The following is a 17,854-nucleotide window of genomic DNA, read 5'->3' as shown; positions in this document are numbered from 1 at the left end:
AAATCAAAAGGATTTACTCTGAAATTATTTTAAAACCATAAATGAAAATCGGTCTTTTCTGGCCGAGATTTTGGGGATGTCACAGTGATCACCAAGCAACAACTTATTAATATCTTTGAAGTTCAGGTGCGATAGCCGTTTGTACCATAACCAGCTTTCGTCATAGTTCGCCTTTGACAAAAGGCATATTGCTGGTTGTCCTCGAATTGGGTTGAGATTTAAAGGATACATCTCTCCCTTGCGTTCAGACTTCAACAGAACTCTTTTAGATTGCTTTTCAATAATTTCTGATCCCTCATCATCGAACGAGACTTTCAGTCCTGTTCCTACAACCAATTGAGATACACTTATGAGGTTGTGCTAAAATCCTTCCACATACGCCACTTTTCGAATTGTGAGCTCTCCGTTGGTTATCTTCCCATATCCTTTGATAGTGATATAAGAGTTGTTGCCAAACATCACACATCCACCATCCTTAAGGGACCGAAAAACCCTCAACTCTTCCTTCCTTCCTGTCATGTGACGTGAGCAACCACTGTCTATGTACCATTCGTCATCAAACTGCTCGTCATTTATAACTTGCAAATTCAAGCAGATTTAGGAACCCAAAATTTCTTGGGCCATGGTAAGTCTTTTACAGAAAAAGGAATAGCAACAAAAAGATCAACCAAATAAGTTATTTTTATTAGAGTGGTTTCGTCTTTCCTTTTGATGGTATAAACTTTTATTTTGTTTTTGTCTTGTTTAAACTGTAATGTATCAGATGGTGATTTGTTAGTTGGTTTTGGCATATTCTTTTGAGTCCTAATGTTAGTTGAACTTTTCTTATTATTGATGTTAGAGTTTGAATCAAGCTTTCCCTTTCCTTTAACATCCGTCGCTGAATAAGACTTTTGTCGACTGTGAGAATGACCGAAACTAGACTTTCGGTTCTCAACCTTGGTGTTGGGACCGAAAGTTGAAGTTTGGTTATGAGATCTGGGGTTGGAACCGAGACTAGATGTTCGGTTCTCAGATCTGGGGTTAGAACCGAGACTAGATGTTCGGTTCTGAGATAAGTTGCGACTGAAACTGGACTTTCGGTTATAAGAATAGTAAGAGTTTCGACCGAAATTGGACTGTCGGCTGTTCTTCGAGTTGTCATTTCCTTTGACACTTGTTTCTTTCTTGGAAGGAACATGGTTAGGGTTTTGAGACTGCCAAAATCGTTTCTGCTCATCTAGATTTTTCATGTATCTCTGATTTCTTTCCCGTTTCTGTTCAGCCAACTGCTTTTGAGATTTAAGAATATTGAAGCCTGACTTCGGCTTCTCCTTGTGAGCTTCAGTTGTCTTGGAAGATACATTGGATGCTTTCTTTGATTCTTCTGGTATCTCTTTCGTTCCACTTGAGCTTGGTTTATCAAAAATTGAGGGTTTGTTGATGGGTTCAACAACATACCTTCCCCTTACCCTCCACGATGTTTGCACTAATAAGCCGACGGTTTCGTCTTCATTATCGATAGGGGAGGACCAGAAGTAATCGTCGCACCCTTCTACATTGTCTGTGTCAACCAAGATTTTCAATTCTATTGTTTGTTTTTTGGTAACACCTTTAACAACATACACTTGATTTGGCATTGTTTGAACCTTTTGATAGACCATTGCTTTCTCATTAAGTTTCTTTGATTTGTCATTAGACAAGAGAGCATATTCAACCGAGTTTTCAAATATGAGGGGTTTTTCAGTCTAGGTTTCGCTCTTCAAAAACTCAGAACAATCAACCACATCATCTACTGAGATATCGCTCATCTCACTTTCCTCATCAAATTTAGACGTGTTTTCTACATTTATTTTATGTTCTGAAAATAATTTGGCATTTGACGAGTCAAATTTTTGTATGGTCTCGGACTTAATTTTCAACCTATTATTTTCATCCAAAAGATTTTTAATCATACATTTGTGCTCCTTGGAGTCAATAAAGGTCTGAATCTTGTCTAGTCCATATTTGTAAGTGATCGAAATATCATCTGAGGACATTATTGATTCACATTCAGCAATGACTTCATCCTCCTTAAATTCAAAGAAGGGTAAAATCATCTTAGGAATCTTTTTCCCTATTTCACAATCTAGGTGTAGCTGAGTTATATTGGTATATAAGCGTTTTGCAATTAAACAAAAAACATTTCGCTGTTTCAAAAACTTTAAGTTGTCTCTTTGTAAATAAATAATCCCATCCCTAGTTCTAACTAACTCCTGCTCCTTCAGTTGTATCCATGTCCTCCTTTCCTCACTCTTTGAAGACTCCCTGCTGAGTTGATCAGTTAGGTTAGAATTCGCTAGGCGAGTTTGCATGAGACTACCACTTAAGTTGGAAAATTTAAATTTTAGTTCGTTTAATTCTTCTTCATAATTAGAGGAACTTGAAGTGATTCAACGATCATTTGTACCTTTTTGATCAACCGATCGCAGTCGTTGATCCTTTCACTTACGAGCTTGGCTGCAAAACACTTATCCTCAGTCAGGTTCGGCTCCTCATGCACATCTTCGGATGATCTTCTAGAAGTAACCATTAGACATTTCCCAGCCAAACTAGTAGCTTCCTTTCTTGCCATGTATGCTCTTCCATGTGAGGGTTTTCTCACTTCTTCATCCTCAGTATCGGTTGACCAGACGTCAACGCCACCGAACTCATCTTCATCTACATTTTCCTGCACAATCATGGCATTCATTGAAACATTAGTTGCCTTCTTTTTCTTTATTTCTTCCAACTTTCGCATGTAATAAGCTTCATCATCTTCACCATCCCTTTTCTCAGCCATTTTTCTTAGAATACAGTCCTTAGGAAAGTGGTTCTTGCCATGACAGTAGTTACAATTATACCCTGAATCTCCCATAAGCTTGCTTTCTTTCTTTTCATCTTCCTTCTGAGAATTGTTCTTTGTTTCTTCATTCACCTTTTCAGAACTGTAGCTTCCTTTCCAGTTTCGGTTCTTATTGGTTGTAAACTTCTTTTGAGCAAACTTCTTTGGGTTTGTCACCATCAATGCGTACTCCTCGTTGGTTAGATCACATTCTGACATGTCAGATTCTTCTTCATCTTCAGCCACACTTTTTTTCTTTGAAACCAGAGCCAGAGAACCTACACCTGACATAACCTTCGCTTCTTTAGTTCCTGTGCTTTCATGTGATTTTAGGATACCCATCAGTTTCGCTAGTGAGTATGATTTAAATTGTTCATGAGCCTTTACTGTTGAGACCACTGCCATCCACTTAGGTCTCAAACCATTCAAGAACGTTACTTTCTGTTCGATCTCCTTCCTTTCAATACCATGCTTCATCATTTTGCTTAGTAGATGATTGTAACGATCAAACGTCTGAAGCAGTGTCTCTTTAGGTTTTTGTGCAAATGCTCCAAACTTAGAGAGCAATAGGTTTGGATCGAATGCTCGAGATCCTCGTCGGTTGAATACAATTCTTTCAGCCTATCCCATATCTCTTTTGTGGTAGTGCATGAACTGACCAGACGGAAAGTATTGGCTTGTAAGGCAAATCTGATCACCCTCAAGGCTTTGAGATTACACAACATCTTATCTTTTTCATCTTGTGGTATCTTCTCTACTTCCACTAAAAGCTGATTAAACTCTTTTTGAGTCTTCACTGTCCGGTTTGTTCCAGCATGAACAAACGGACCGATCGTGATAGCTTCCTAGATGAGATAACCATTATCTTAAGATCTAATTAGCTAATCTTCAAAGTGATGCACCCATACTTCGTAATCTTGGGTGTAGAGAATAGGAACCCTTGTAGTGGATCCAATGTTGTTTGAGATGTTAATGGGATTGGTTTAAGATTCGTCGTGTGAAATAATGAGCTTATCCCTCAGATTTGCTAGAATCAGACTTGTAAACTAAGGATTAGGGTTTTATTAAACACTACAAATACCGTCGACAAGAAGAAGACGGCCTTAATATATTTAACAAAAGCGGAAACCCTAAAGAATTCTTCACACAGAAGGAATGCGTATGAGTAACACAGTCTCCTACTCTGATACCAATTGTTAGAATGATATTCCTTAAAGATCGATAGATTCAAGAAGAATAATAAACGACAAAGTAATAGATAACACAATAAAGAACACAAGAATGGTTTAACTGGTGTCGAGTGATTAAACTTTAACACCTCAGAAGAGCTCGATTAAGAACTTCGACTGTAGAGGTGTTTAGGATTACAAAGCAATAATGATAATAATAATGACCGTCGTATCTAAGGCATACATGCATGCACAATAAATAACGTAACCCTAATCTATAATCATGGATGGACAGGCCCAATCCGGATATACAAAATGAGTCCATGACGCAACACTAAATATCCAACACAAGACATACACAAGTATCACAAAGACAACGAGTATAACTACACATACACTACTGCCTCGGGTACCACCCGACTTTGAGCCGTAGCTCGTAAACATACATATAAACCTTCCTCGGGCCTCGCCCGGAATCGGATCTAAATCCAGTATTCCCTAACACACAAAAACAGGCCGACATTGGTGCCTTAGACCCGTTCCTACTAGAGAAAACTCACCTCGCAAGGCTGACTGCAGAATCCTGCGAATACCCCTAGCTACTACTGGTCGATCCCCGAACTATTGATCCTTCGACTTTCGGAGTTATCAATACCAAAATATCACTTAGTCCCATTCAATAACCCTTCATAGGGTAGAATGAACATTCTACCCTTAAGCTAACCTGATCCAAAGCTAAGGCCCAAAACTAAGGACCAATACCAGGTAAGCTTCCCAAGCCCACTAATGATCCACTAATAGCCTAATTTGCTAAATCGGGCCCAATTCTGTTAATGGGCCTCACCCTAAGCCCAAACATTTCCTTGGCCCATATTATCTGACTTCTGATGGCCGACTAAGGCCCAATAACCCAATACATGGCCCAAACCGAAGCCCAATAACACGAAGCCCAAACTAACAGAGTACGTGAGGCGTACCCCCACGTACGCTAGGCGTACTACGTAAGTGGTGAGAAGGTTGGACGTACCTGCATATATGATCAGCGTAACCTCCTGTTATCTCCATTTCTCATTAAGAGCTTAATACTCCACTTTAGAGGCTACAAACATAGATTTAAGTCCTTTTTCACGTCTTAATCCATAAATTCACTGACTTGATGACTTAACTTGGCCCAACAAGCCCAAACTCCCCTAAATGATACTCCTCTTCCATAAAGAGGGCTAAATATCACGCATGAACTCATTACGTCACTCAAGATGGAAATTTTACTGCTTATGGAACCCTTTTAGCTCTGAGGGTGTCAACCCCAAGCTCACAAACGGAATTTCATCATAAAGGTCCAATCTTGGGACCAAAACTAACTCCAAAACCACACTACACTAGATCTAAGCACCCTTAAGTAATGTTATGAACTTTATACCTCCAAAGAGTTCCAAATGAGGATGCTATTCCATATCTACGAGCTTCAACCTTCTAGGTTCTTCCTTGCCAACTTCTTCCAAGCCTACACCACCAAAATGATCTTCTTGAAGTCAAAATCACCCAAGGATGAAGAGATGAGGCGTTCTAGGGTTTCATTGAGGTTGGGGGAACATATAAGGAGGCTGGGGTTTGAATCAGTATGTTCTTTATATAATGGATCACCCTAAAGTTAGGGTTTCTGGACACTCGATGTACGATGGGCGTACACTCTATACCCTGGGCGTATGCCAAAAGCACCCGCGATCTTATTATGCCTTTATATGTTGGGCGTAACCTAGCCTTATGCTGGGTGTACTCGCGTGTTCACCACCTTGGCCCTTCTTGTCATCTATTTCCATTAAGGAACCATTAATATCAATAACCTCAAAGTGCTCTAACTCCTTTGTTCTGAGCCCATTTGCGACGAACTTTATATCCACGAAAAGGTGGTGATAAGCCCTACGCTTCTAGAAGCACACCCCGTCTCTAAACCTCTCGAATAAAAACTTCAAAGCCCATAAAAACTAAAATGCTGCTTTCCTGGGCCTCTGAAATCCATAAACAAACATTTTCAGAACATGGTGTTACATTTTATTCACACACATTCTATCTTTATTAATCTCAATTATACTAATTCATTAGCTAATATAATAGTACTCTATTATGTGTCTCGTTAATACTCACTCCTAGACCACTATAGCAATATACAAATATACATCCTCAACCATAATCACTCATTAATACACTATTTAATACTCAATTTCGTATTTCAAGTGTACACACTAAAAATGTAATACTTTACTATGCATGTTAATTATACTCGTTTGTTTACTCCAATAGTATTAAAATACTATAATTTCCAATTACTCTATTTAGTAACTCGCATAACATTAGACAACTATCATGCTAAATTATCACGAATACTCAAGTCATACAATATTAATAAATAGCAGTTCGTATATTATACCCAACTCTTAGTATTCACAATAATTTTCACATATCTAGATAATAGAAATCTAGGGAAAGATAATGCTACTCATCTTGTTAGTTTGCGAAAAATAACTAATACCCTTGGCTCCAAATCTCCAATTGATACACTTGATTAATCTTATTTGAACAAAACCTATTCATGTATCATGTAAATTTCCTTAAACTCGTCTCAAACAATTAAGAGCCTGATAAGATTCCAATTCACCAAAATCACATTTTTGTCCCAAAATACTAACATAATAATTTCTTGTCAAGAAATTGATTAAGACCCATGAATTAAACTTGCATATGACTTAATTCATTAAGTTATATACTTAATTTCACTATTTTATCACTTTCACCAATTAGTGTTTGAAAGCCTAATATTCAATATACAAATTCAACAATGGAATCCTAATATAAGTTTTGTAATTAGCTTCTAAAAACTGATAATAGCATCATGATCAAGTTATTCATAATTGATTTCGAGTTTCTAACTCGAATTGAACATTTTCCATTAAAGATCAAAGGCTAAATCAAAGAGGAAATCAATACCTTTATGTGTTTCTATATATTAGAACTTGTTTCCCTTGATTATATACTTCCCTAGACAACTTCCAAGACTTAAAATTACCCTAGCAAAACCCTCCTTTAAACCCTGTACAATATGTTTGAGAAAAGAGGTTTAACAGAGTAAATATGTGTTTTATGTATGTTCTCATTTCGTGGTAAGTATATGGTCACCTCATCGTCTCCAACATATGACTGAATGTGCAGAGTTTGAATAAAGTAATTATTCTGGAAGTCAAAACATGAAAATTTTGAAACAATAGTATACAATTGACACAAGATACCAACACTTTACTTATAAATAAAAAACAAATTTTATTTAATCATCAAATATCAATTACATCTTACAAGTTTCAGAAATAGCTATCTAATCTGTAAAGCAAATATCATCCTTCAGCCCGATGTGCCTCGCATGTTGCAAATGCTTAACCCTACATAGTCCCTTTGTGAGGGGGTCTGTTGGGTTCTCATCCGATGATACCCTCTTAACCACGAGGAGTCCTTCTTCTATCCAATGTCTAATGGAGTGGTATTTTCTGTCGATGTTCTTGGATCTGCCATGATCCCTTGGTTCCTTAGCTAAGGCAACTGCACCCTCATTATCACAGAAAATCTACATCGGCTCCTTAATAGCTGGTACAACTCCAAGGTCTCCAATGAAGTTCTTTAGCCATATTGCCTCGTTTGCTACTATGTACTCTGATTCGCAAGTTGAATTAGCTACTATTTCCTGCTTGGAACTTTTCAAAGTAATTGCTCCTCCATTTAGGGTAAAGACCCAACCCGACTAAGAGCGGAAATTATCCCTATCATTCTGGAAGACAGCATGACTATACCCCTCTACTCTCAAGTCACCACCCCACCGAGGGTAAGGACCTAGTCTCTAGTCCTTCATGGGTACTTGAGAATATTCTTCACTATAGTTCAGTGAGCCTTGCCCGGATTCCCTTGATATCTACTGACCATGCTCAAAGCAAAGGCCACATCAGAGCGAGTACAAGTCATAGCATACATGATCGAGCCTATAGTGGATATTTGTTGTTTTTGGAGATGGGAGAATCAATCTGCAAGATGACCACGAAGTTTGCAAAGCTGGAGAAGTTCAAAGGCATCAATTTCAGGTGTTGGAAGAAAAAGATGCACTTCATCCCGACTACTCTGAAAGCAGCATACGTGTTGGCTACTCCAAGACCATCGGAGGTTAATGAAGGTGCTACTGAGATAATTGAAGAGATAAGGAGGATACAGAAGTGGGACAATGATGACTACATCTATACAGGTCACATTCTGAACTATATGCCTGATGCTCTATTTGATATCTATAGTCAATCCATGTATGCCAAGTAGTTATGGGACACTCTTTAATTGAAATACATCACTGAGGAAGCTTCTAGCAAGAAGTTTCTAGTCAGCGGTTTTAATAATTTTAAAATGGACGATTCAAGGTTAGTCAATGAAAAATACAATGAAATCCTTGGCATATATGGCTACTTTAAACTGCAACGTATGAATATGGATGAATCCATTGCTATGTTAAGAATCATTGACAAACTTCATCTATCCTAGAAGGATTTCAAACATAACTTAAAACATCAAAAGGAGGAATTGTCTTTGGTTCAACTTTCTAGTCATATTAGTATTAAAGAATCTTTTCGTGCTAAGGAAAGTGACAAATCTGAGAAACCCAACCAAAAGTTGAATCTAGACAGCCCTCGATTCATATGGTTGAAAACAAACTAAGAAATCAGAACCACAAAGGACATGGCTAACGTAAGTAAGAACATCCCAAGCAACTTCAACAAAAAGAAAAAAGGATCTGGTTTGTTGGAGGTGAAATCAGGTTGGGCAATGCAAGCATGATTTTCATGTGAACTTAGGCAACAATGGTGCTGAAAACAGTCGAACCAATGGAAAGGTGAACGAGTCTTCAACCCAAGTTAAAGGAGGTCAGATTTTGAATAACTTTGATAATTTTAATCACTATTATGTTTGCTATGTTTTATTCATACCTGAATCATTCTATGTACAAGATGATGATGTTGTTTGGTGGATCAACTCCGGAGCAACGAACCATGTATGCAAGGAAAAACGGATGCTTGAAAGATTAACTCTGCTTAAAGATGGGTCAGTGCTGAAAATGAGATATGACTCTTTCATTCCTATTTGTGGTGTTCGTGTTGTGTTTCTTGAATTTACTTCTGGAAAGGCAATTAGGCTTTTTGATGTTTTGTTTGTTCCCAAGATTCGCAAGAATCGTGTTAGTTATAGTTGTTTGAATTCTGATGGTTTTAAATAAATTATTAAGTCAGATAAGTTCATCTTATCTAAGGGTGGAATGTTTGTTGGCTTTAGATATTTAAAAAATAGAATGTTTTGTTTGAATATTGTTGACAAATTATTACCAATTCAAAATTATGTATTTGTATCTTGTTCTTCTAATGTTGATAAATCTATGCTTTTGCATGTAAGATTAGGTCATGTCAACTTTATAAGGATGCATGAAATGTCAAAAGATGGATTAATTTTGGCCTTTGATATGACTTTTCATAAATGTAAAACATCCATGCTTACAGAAGTGACAAAACAGCCATTTCCTAGTGTCGCTACAAATTCAACTGTTTTGGAACTTGTACACTGTGACATGTGTGATTTTCATTCCACTCATTCTTTGGGAAATTAAAAGTATGTTGTCCCCTTCATTGAAGACTGCACTCGTTATTGCTATGTATATTTGTTACATTCTAAGGATGAAGCTTAAAAAAATCAAAATATACAAAACCAAGGTGGAATTGCAATTGGGAAATCTGGTTAAATATCTTAGGACTGATAGTGGAGGTGAATATATGGATCCCATATACTTCCAATCAGTGTGTATGATTCATGAGACCACGACACCTTACACACCTCAACAGAATGGTATTGTTGAACAAAAAAATCGAGTTTTAAAGGAAATGGTAAACTTGATGTTGTCAAACTCGGGATTGAGTGATGGATTATGGGGAGAAGCCATGTTAACGAGATGCTCTTTATTAAATGGGGTTCTAAATAAAAGGAACAAAACAGTCCCATATGAACTTTGGTTCAAGAAAAAGCAGAATCTGAGTTATTTTTGAGTTTATGGATGTTGGGTAGCTGTAAAACTCACCGATCCCAAAAATAAAAACTTAGGAGAACGTGGAATTGATTGTATACTGATTCGATATGATGGAAATTCCAAGGCATATAGGTTTTATGTAATAGAACCAAATTATTCGGTTTCTATTAACACCGTTATCAAATCTTAGGATGCAATTTTTGATGAGATGTGTTTTTCATCGATTCAAAGGCCTAAGGATCTCACTTTTGGTACTAATAAAGTGCAAATTTCAGAGAGTAAAGATAACGGTAATGTGCAAGAACCACAAGAGCTTCGTAGAATCAAAAGAGGCCAAATTGCAAAAAAAAAAAATTGGATCCGTCTTCCAACTATATTTGATGGAATGTTCAAAGAATGAAATTTGAATACTCTTATTATTATAGTATTGAAGATGATCCAAAGACATATCAAGAGGCCATGGAGTCTTGCAACATCCCGTATAAAACAGAATAATTAAATTATAAGCCCGAAACCCTGAGAAGTAATTTTATTCTTATTCATTATTATTGTCCAAAATCAAATAATCATTAGTAGGGTATTGGTTTCGGGATGCCAAATGACAAGATTTAAATCTCTGGAGGTTAAAGTGTAATTTTGAAATCTATTATGAAAAGGATTTCAAAAATCGGGTGTGTTTGGTACCATTTGGACTTAAATTGAAACGATTTTATGGATTCAAGGGCCAAATGGTAATTTTAGGACTTAATATGAGAGGAAAAGGAGAAGAGGGATCGATTTTGTCAAATATGGATCATAGTTGAATGAAGTGGGTATACAACTGTTCTATTCCATCTAAACCCTAACCCTAATGCAACTCCAGTCGTCACCTCCCTCCCTACCCTTAACCTCCCCCCGCCACCCTCATTGCTGCTATGTACGGCTGCCGCTTCCTTGCCAACTGGTGTCACTGGTCGATCGCTACAATCACTTCCTTGTCTCCTTATCTTCTTCTACTTCTAGCTCTGTCGCCGAACGTCGTTTGTAACCGTAGAAAAACCACAAACACCGACATTGTGGTCATGGGAGGACTGATCAGATTGGTTACAAATGGCTTCGTCATTGTTGTCACCGCCATGCGGCTATTCCGTCGTGAAGCTACTGCCCGTCTCACGATGCTATGTTCCAACCACAATTGTCGCCGCTCACCACCGCTATTAGGTGTGGGTGTGTGCTTCAGCCCGTGTATCACAAGCATAAGGGTTTTCTGGGTTGTTGATTGTGATATGGATGCCCGATGGACAGAAAATCGTGAAGACAAAACCACCATGGCCATCGGCCATGGTGGCTGTCACAGATGACGCTGTTGCTGCCCGCTTTCATGCCACCATCTACTTCCGCTTGCCGCCACCAAGTGGGTGGCTGGAGTGGATAATGCAATCTAAAGTGTATGTGTGTGTGTGTGTGTTTTGTGTGGCTGGAAAACCAAGCCACCACCTACCACCACCGGCTACCATAAGGGTGGTTGTGTATGTGTGATTATTTTCAGTGTGTGTTTTTATTTTGGGTTATTTCATTGTAAAATTGTAATAGTGGCTAGAATAATGATTAATGAATATAAAACTCAAAACCACCACCGCGAGGTGATGGCTGCCGCCTCCTGTCGCCACCAACCGTTGTGTTTAGTGGCGGTGTGTTTGTGCTCGTGTGTAGTTGATTTTTGGATTCTTGAACAAAATGGAGTAGAAACCCTATCCACCATCGTGAGGTGGTGGCCACCGCCGTGAGCCGCCATTGACCACGACTACCCGATGTGGTAGTGGGTAGTGCCCAACCAATGAAACCCTAATGGGCCTAATGGAACCCTAATGGACCCAATGAAGCCCAAGTTGACCTAAAAGCCCAATCATGTTACTAATGGGCTAGTATTGGGTTGAAAACCCTAAGTAGGGTTTGGAAAACCCTAATTTTGGGAATTGATCTGGACACACACAGAAATTATTTAATAATCTTAAAATATTAATTAATAATCATTGGCAAATTAACCTAAGGCAATATTGGACTTAATGGATTAAGTCCTTAATGGGTTAAGTAAGAAACACTTACCCCTAATCGCCATTTTATGTGAAAACCCTAATTTCACTTGGGCCTTGAGTTGGGCCTTTCAATTGGGCTTTGGTGATTGGACTATTGATGAGCTTTCCAAGAATAAGTAAATAGACCAAAATAATTGGATGATTTTGGAAAATTGGGCCATATGTTGGGCATTGGCCCATTACTTGACTATTGGGCCTTCGGAGTATAAGTGGACCTTGGGCTTGGAACCAAATTATTAATTGGGTATTGTTTGATGATGGCAGTTCGGGAATCTGGCAACCAGCAGCTGGAGTTTCATCCGCAGGACTTCAACAGTGCCAAGTGAGTTATCCTCACTATACTAAGGGGTCGAAGGCACCAATGCTGGCCCATTGGATATGTTATCCTACCAATTCGTAGCATGTTGAGTATGAGTTAGTGTTGCTTGCTAGTTGTTATGCCAGTTTGGTAGATCTGCAGGACTACCTATCTTATTGTGTGATTATCTGTATGCGCATTAGCTGTGTTATATGTCTACATATTATGTGGGTTGGGTTAAGGTTATACTGCTCCATGCGGTAGCCAACAAACCCTAGAGTATTCTAGATATAACCTTAGGGTCGGGCAGGGGATGCCATACTCATATTGAGGACTCTAGAGCATTCCAGATAGGAACTGAGTGTTGGGTAGGGCATACCGGACTCGTACTGTGGGCTCGGGAGCATTCCAGACATGACCTGGGGGCCAGGTAGGGCATACAAGACTCGTACTGTGGGCTGGGTGGCATCCAGATGTGAGTTGTGGGCCCGGAAGGAAATCCAGACTCACACTGTGGGGATAAGGGTAATCCAGTCCGTAAAGTTATGGACCCAATACATGTTGTTATTTGTATATGTGTTATTTGTAGTATATCAGTATTTTTGGGGGAACTCACTAAGCTTCGGGCTTACAATTTCAGTTTAAGTTTCAGGTACCACAGATGATCGCGGGTAGGCAAAGGCGTGATTGTACAGCTCCTCACATTTTATGACTATGTTTCTGGGATACTCTGACATAGAACTATTTCGAAAACAAATTTGTAATAACTATTGGTCTCAAAATGTTTAAAAAAAGGTTTTAATTTGGCATGATTTTTATGGATGTTACAAGTTGGTATCAGAGCTCTAGTTTGATTGAATTGGATAAACTCTTTTGGGAATCCAGTCTCAAACTAGGATCTGAGAGCTTTTGCAAAATGTTTTTGAAAAAGAAATTGTAATAAAAATCTGGGTTAAGGGCATGGGCTCGATCTCTTTTCATGTTCTTGTTTGATTGTTGGCTTGGGATCGGGAACGTGGACCTTAATTTAACTTTAATTTTTAAAAGGAGGATGCAGAGTGTACAATCAGTCGGAGCCAATAAGTAGACCCCAAAATACCATACAGTTATTTTATATCGTGGTATGTTAGGACATCATGCTAGTACTAGGCTAGGGATCTTCAGAATTGCATGATAGAATTGCCTGATTACACAATGTTTGATAACCTAGAGTTTTCTTATATGAAATTGACATCGTTACTATAGTTTCCATTGTATGCATCAAGGTTGTACATAATTAAGATCTTATAGCCTGAGAATGTTTGGTTTGGCCTTATTTCCTGTTCTTGTTTGATGAAGGGCTTAGGTAGAATCAAGTATTCGAAAGTCTATAAGGTCCAATGTTATGTACGGTTAGCATACACGAGTGTTGCAGGGTTGGTGGAAAGTTTCATGGGTAGATTGTGAGAATTCGGGAGGCCAGTTATAAGTTATTTAGCATTCCTCTAGGAGTGAGGATTGAGCGCTCGCCATGTTATGTATACAGTTAGGGCATTGTGATGATACTTGAGACAAATATGGGTAGGTGTGGAAGGTAGTATGGACCCGTACTATTGAAAGTACAGGACCCATATGCCTAGCAAGGAAGTCACAACCACTGGGGTTTAGTTTAGAGTTGGTTCCCTTTCATCATATGGGTTATCAGAGATCTTTATGGTGTATTATCATAATGATGGTTACGAGACGTCTTGAGATCGGATCCGGATCCGGAAGCTGGCAGCTAGGATTGGCCAATATTGTCATATGATCATGTCAATGAGATCATTCGGGAGGAGGTGATCGAGATTGTACAGGGATAGTTGCCGGAGATGTTGGGGTCTATTAAGACCGCCATGGTTGAGTATTTCGATGAGCGCTATACAACCCTTGCTGAGACGGCTGATGCAGCAGCTGCAACAGCTCTAACAACGATAGGAGGAGGAGCTGGTCGAGCTTTCCAATATCGGGATTTGTTACTGGGGCATATTCTGATGAGTAGAGGGACGCAGTTACTTAGGTTCAGGAAGATGTTCCGTACTCGTTACATTCCGTAGGTTGAGCGGGAGAGGTTAGCACATGAGTTTCTGGATTGAGGCTTTGGGGGTTTTATTCGAGGCCGAGAACGCGAGTCGTAGGGACTCAGGAAGGGAGTGATGATTTTGATCAGCTTGAGTTTTGCAACTGTGAGTATAAGGATTGATTGTACGATCTATTGCACTTCCGGGATTAGGGACTATGTCTTGGGAGTAGTTGTAGCCCAGATTAGGGCAAAGGTTGCTTCAGCTAATGCAATTCAGTTGTAGACGACTGAGCCGGTGAGTGAGTCAGGGTGCGAGACCTTGAATGATATGATTTCTAGAGCCCGAGAGCAAGACATTTGTTTAGATAACTTTGAGAAGAAGGGTATTACGTGGGAAGTCTGTGGATTGGGTCCCACGGGATGGTTATTCATAATTTTCAGGATTCAACGATTTTATTAACCGTTATTGATTGGCGGATGAAAGCGCCAAGGGAAATAGCTCCTTGATGAAGTATTAGTTGAATCATATATCTTTTGGTCTTCAATATTTGAGAGTGGGATAATTCAAGCATCAGGGACTGTCGGGTAAGTTATGTTGGGTTTCACACCAGTGGGTGGTGGTTAGTGTTCTAAGTGGGGAAAATTGGGAATTCTCAGGTTGAGCGTTAGCCATTGAAGGTTTTGTTTGTTGTTGTACAGTTTATGGTTTCCAGAATGGTCGGACAGGCGTTAATCGGTGAACCTCTCAGGGAGCGGGAATTCTCTAAGGGAATTCAATAGGCGACAGTTGAGAAGTCAAGAATGTGTCACCAATTCCCTTATGCAATGTGTTTATGTGTCCTAAGTCTTTGTGGTATGTTTCCCCTCAATGATGGAATAGAATTTTTATTTGTATTGAACTCGGATTTCGGTAACCTTCGGGATAATCGTGGAATTCTTCTCGGACTAGTTTTGTATTAGTAGAATCGGATCAGTCTCGATCAAGTATGGGCTTTGTGGCAAGTGAATATGGATTTAGGGATTCCCCAAATATGTTCATAGTAGTAATTCTTCATGTGTATTTATGGGTATTCAAGGTGGCAATAGGGTTGGTTCGGCTTACGTGTTTGATCAGATCTAAGTTATAGTCTGCAAATTAGATCTGGAGTCCGATTATCATCCTATTTTAGGGTCATGTGCGACCATAGTTTTGTAAGATTTTGCTTAGGTAGCAACTTATTCTATAGGTGAATCATGCATGGTGGGATTTCAGCATCTTGACGCTGGTTGGTGTTGTGAAGGAAGTTGGTTAGGCCTTTTCCTATGAAAAATGTTGATAATTTATCAGGAGCATTCCAATCATGAGTGGAGGGCCAGGTAGGGAATACCAGACTCATGTTATGGGCTCAGAGGCAATCCAGACCTATGCTGAGGACCTTGTAGGGGTATTCCCGTCATACGTTGTAGGCCTAGTGATCTTAGTAGTTCATTTCTTCAGTTGGAACACTTTCAGAATGGACACCTTGTTGAGGTTCGGGCGAGCCGTAATCAGCTGCGAGGAATCAGAAGATTTTGTGCGAAATACAAGGGTAGATCCTTGAACCTCAAGTTATGAGTTTAGACCTGAGTTTTGTATATAGTGGTATTATGATCTAGGGTATTCCATCCCGAGGATGAACATACCCTATGATTGATTGGACCCGACGTGTTTAGTATTCCAACCTGAGGGTTGATTAGGCCAAAACATGTGCAGGATACGCGGGTATTCCATCCTAAGGATGATTGGACCTGTCGTAGGCATGCCTGGTATTCCAGCCCGAGGTTGATTGGGCCAGGTATGAGTGTTCGGTCTTATGAGCCGGTTATTATATGTATGTTGGTCCTGGGGATAAAGGAAGCATTATCTTGTCAATCCTAAAAGGGATCATCTTCCAGTATACATCCCGTTGTTCATTATATCCCTGGGAATTGGGTTATCAAAACAGGTTTCTCTTGAAGGAGTACCTAATCTCTTGTGAAGAAAAGAGTTATAGGTAGCAGTGTTTGATAGGTCATTATTTAGTGGTTTTGGCTAGGCAATCATATATATATATATATATATATATATATATATATATATATATATATATATATATATATATATATAGGTCTTAATAGGTTCTTGGTCATGTATTATTAATTTTGGTATAGTTTGCGGTTCTGTTGGTGTTCACGGCCGTGAACAGGTTTACGGCTGTGAACGTGTGTTCGGTCGTGAACCCTGTTCACGGTCAACCTGCCCCTATAAATAGTGTCGGTGTCTGTCAGAATAGACTGAAGTATTGTGTGAATAGTCAATACCGTTTACGGCCAGTGTGTGTTCTTCAAAGGTGTACCGGTCGTTTTGTGAATGAACGTGTGCATTGCTTGACTATCTTCTTCTTATATTCATTCTTGTTATTGTTTGTTTTGTGCACTGGTTAGATTTAATCAATCGGGACCTTACAATTGGTATCAGAGTATATATAGTGACAAAACATATTCAAGTTTCATTTGCGGTTGAAGGAGTTTTTTTGTTTTTCATTACTCAAGCTTGTTTTTTTGTATCTAATCGTGTTTTCAATGCTGAGGGAATCAAAAAATGATAAAAAAAACAATCATTTTCATCAAAATTTGGGAATTTACGGTTTGCTGTGTTGAAGGGTGTACGGTCGTAAACACCTAACTCGGCAGTAAGCTATTCAAGTTCAAGAACTGTAAACCATTATCTGACCATGATCGATTATTTGACCGAAAATCATCAAAATCTGGGAGTTTACGATTTGATGTGTTGAAGGGTGTATGGTCGTAAACACCTAACTCAGCAGTAAACTATTCAAGTTCAAGAACTGTAAACCATCATCTAACCGTGATCGATTATTTGACCGAAAATCATTCATCAACTGTTGGCCGTAACACTTCTTGGACCGTAAAAGCTTCACTTGGCTGTAATCTGTTAACCGTGAATTGAGTGTACGACCATAAGCAGTTTCCGACCATAAACACTTATATTGTTCAAAATATTGTTTTCAAGTATCTTTTCACTTAATTTAGAAAAAAAAATGGATTCAAAAACCTTGATTGCTCATCAAGAATTGGACACTATCATGGGAACCACTACTCGAATTCCTCGCTTACTGTCCGCTGAAGGATTTCCAGAATGGAAGTATCGAATGGAAAAATATATTCAGATGAAAGACTTCAAAATCTGGAGAAGCATTTTAAAAGGACCGGTCTGAATCACAACAACACTCGAAAATGGAGATGTCATTGACAAGGATATTGATAATTACACTGAGGCAGATTTTGAAAAGGTTGAACAACAAGAAAAGGCACTGGCT

This window comes from Lactuca sativa, chromosome 8 (genome assembly GCF_002870075.4).
Source record: "Lactuca sativa cultivar Salinas chromosome 8, Lsat_Salinas_v11, whole genome shotgun sequence".
Taxonomy (NCBI): Eukaryota; Viridiplantae; Streptophyta; class Magnoliopsida; order Asterales; family Asteraceae; genus Lactuca; species Lactuca sativa.
Note: the sequence above shows the minus strand (reverse complement) of the source record.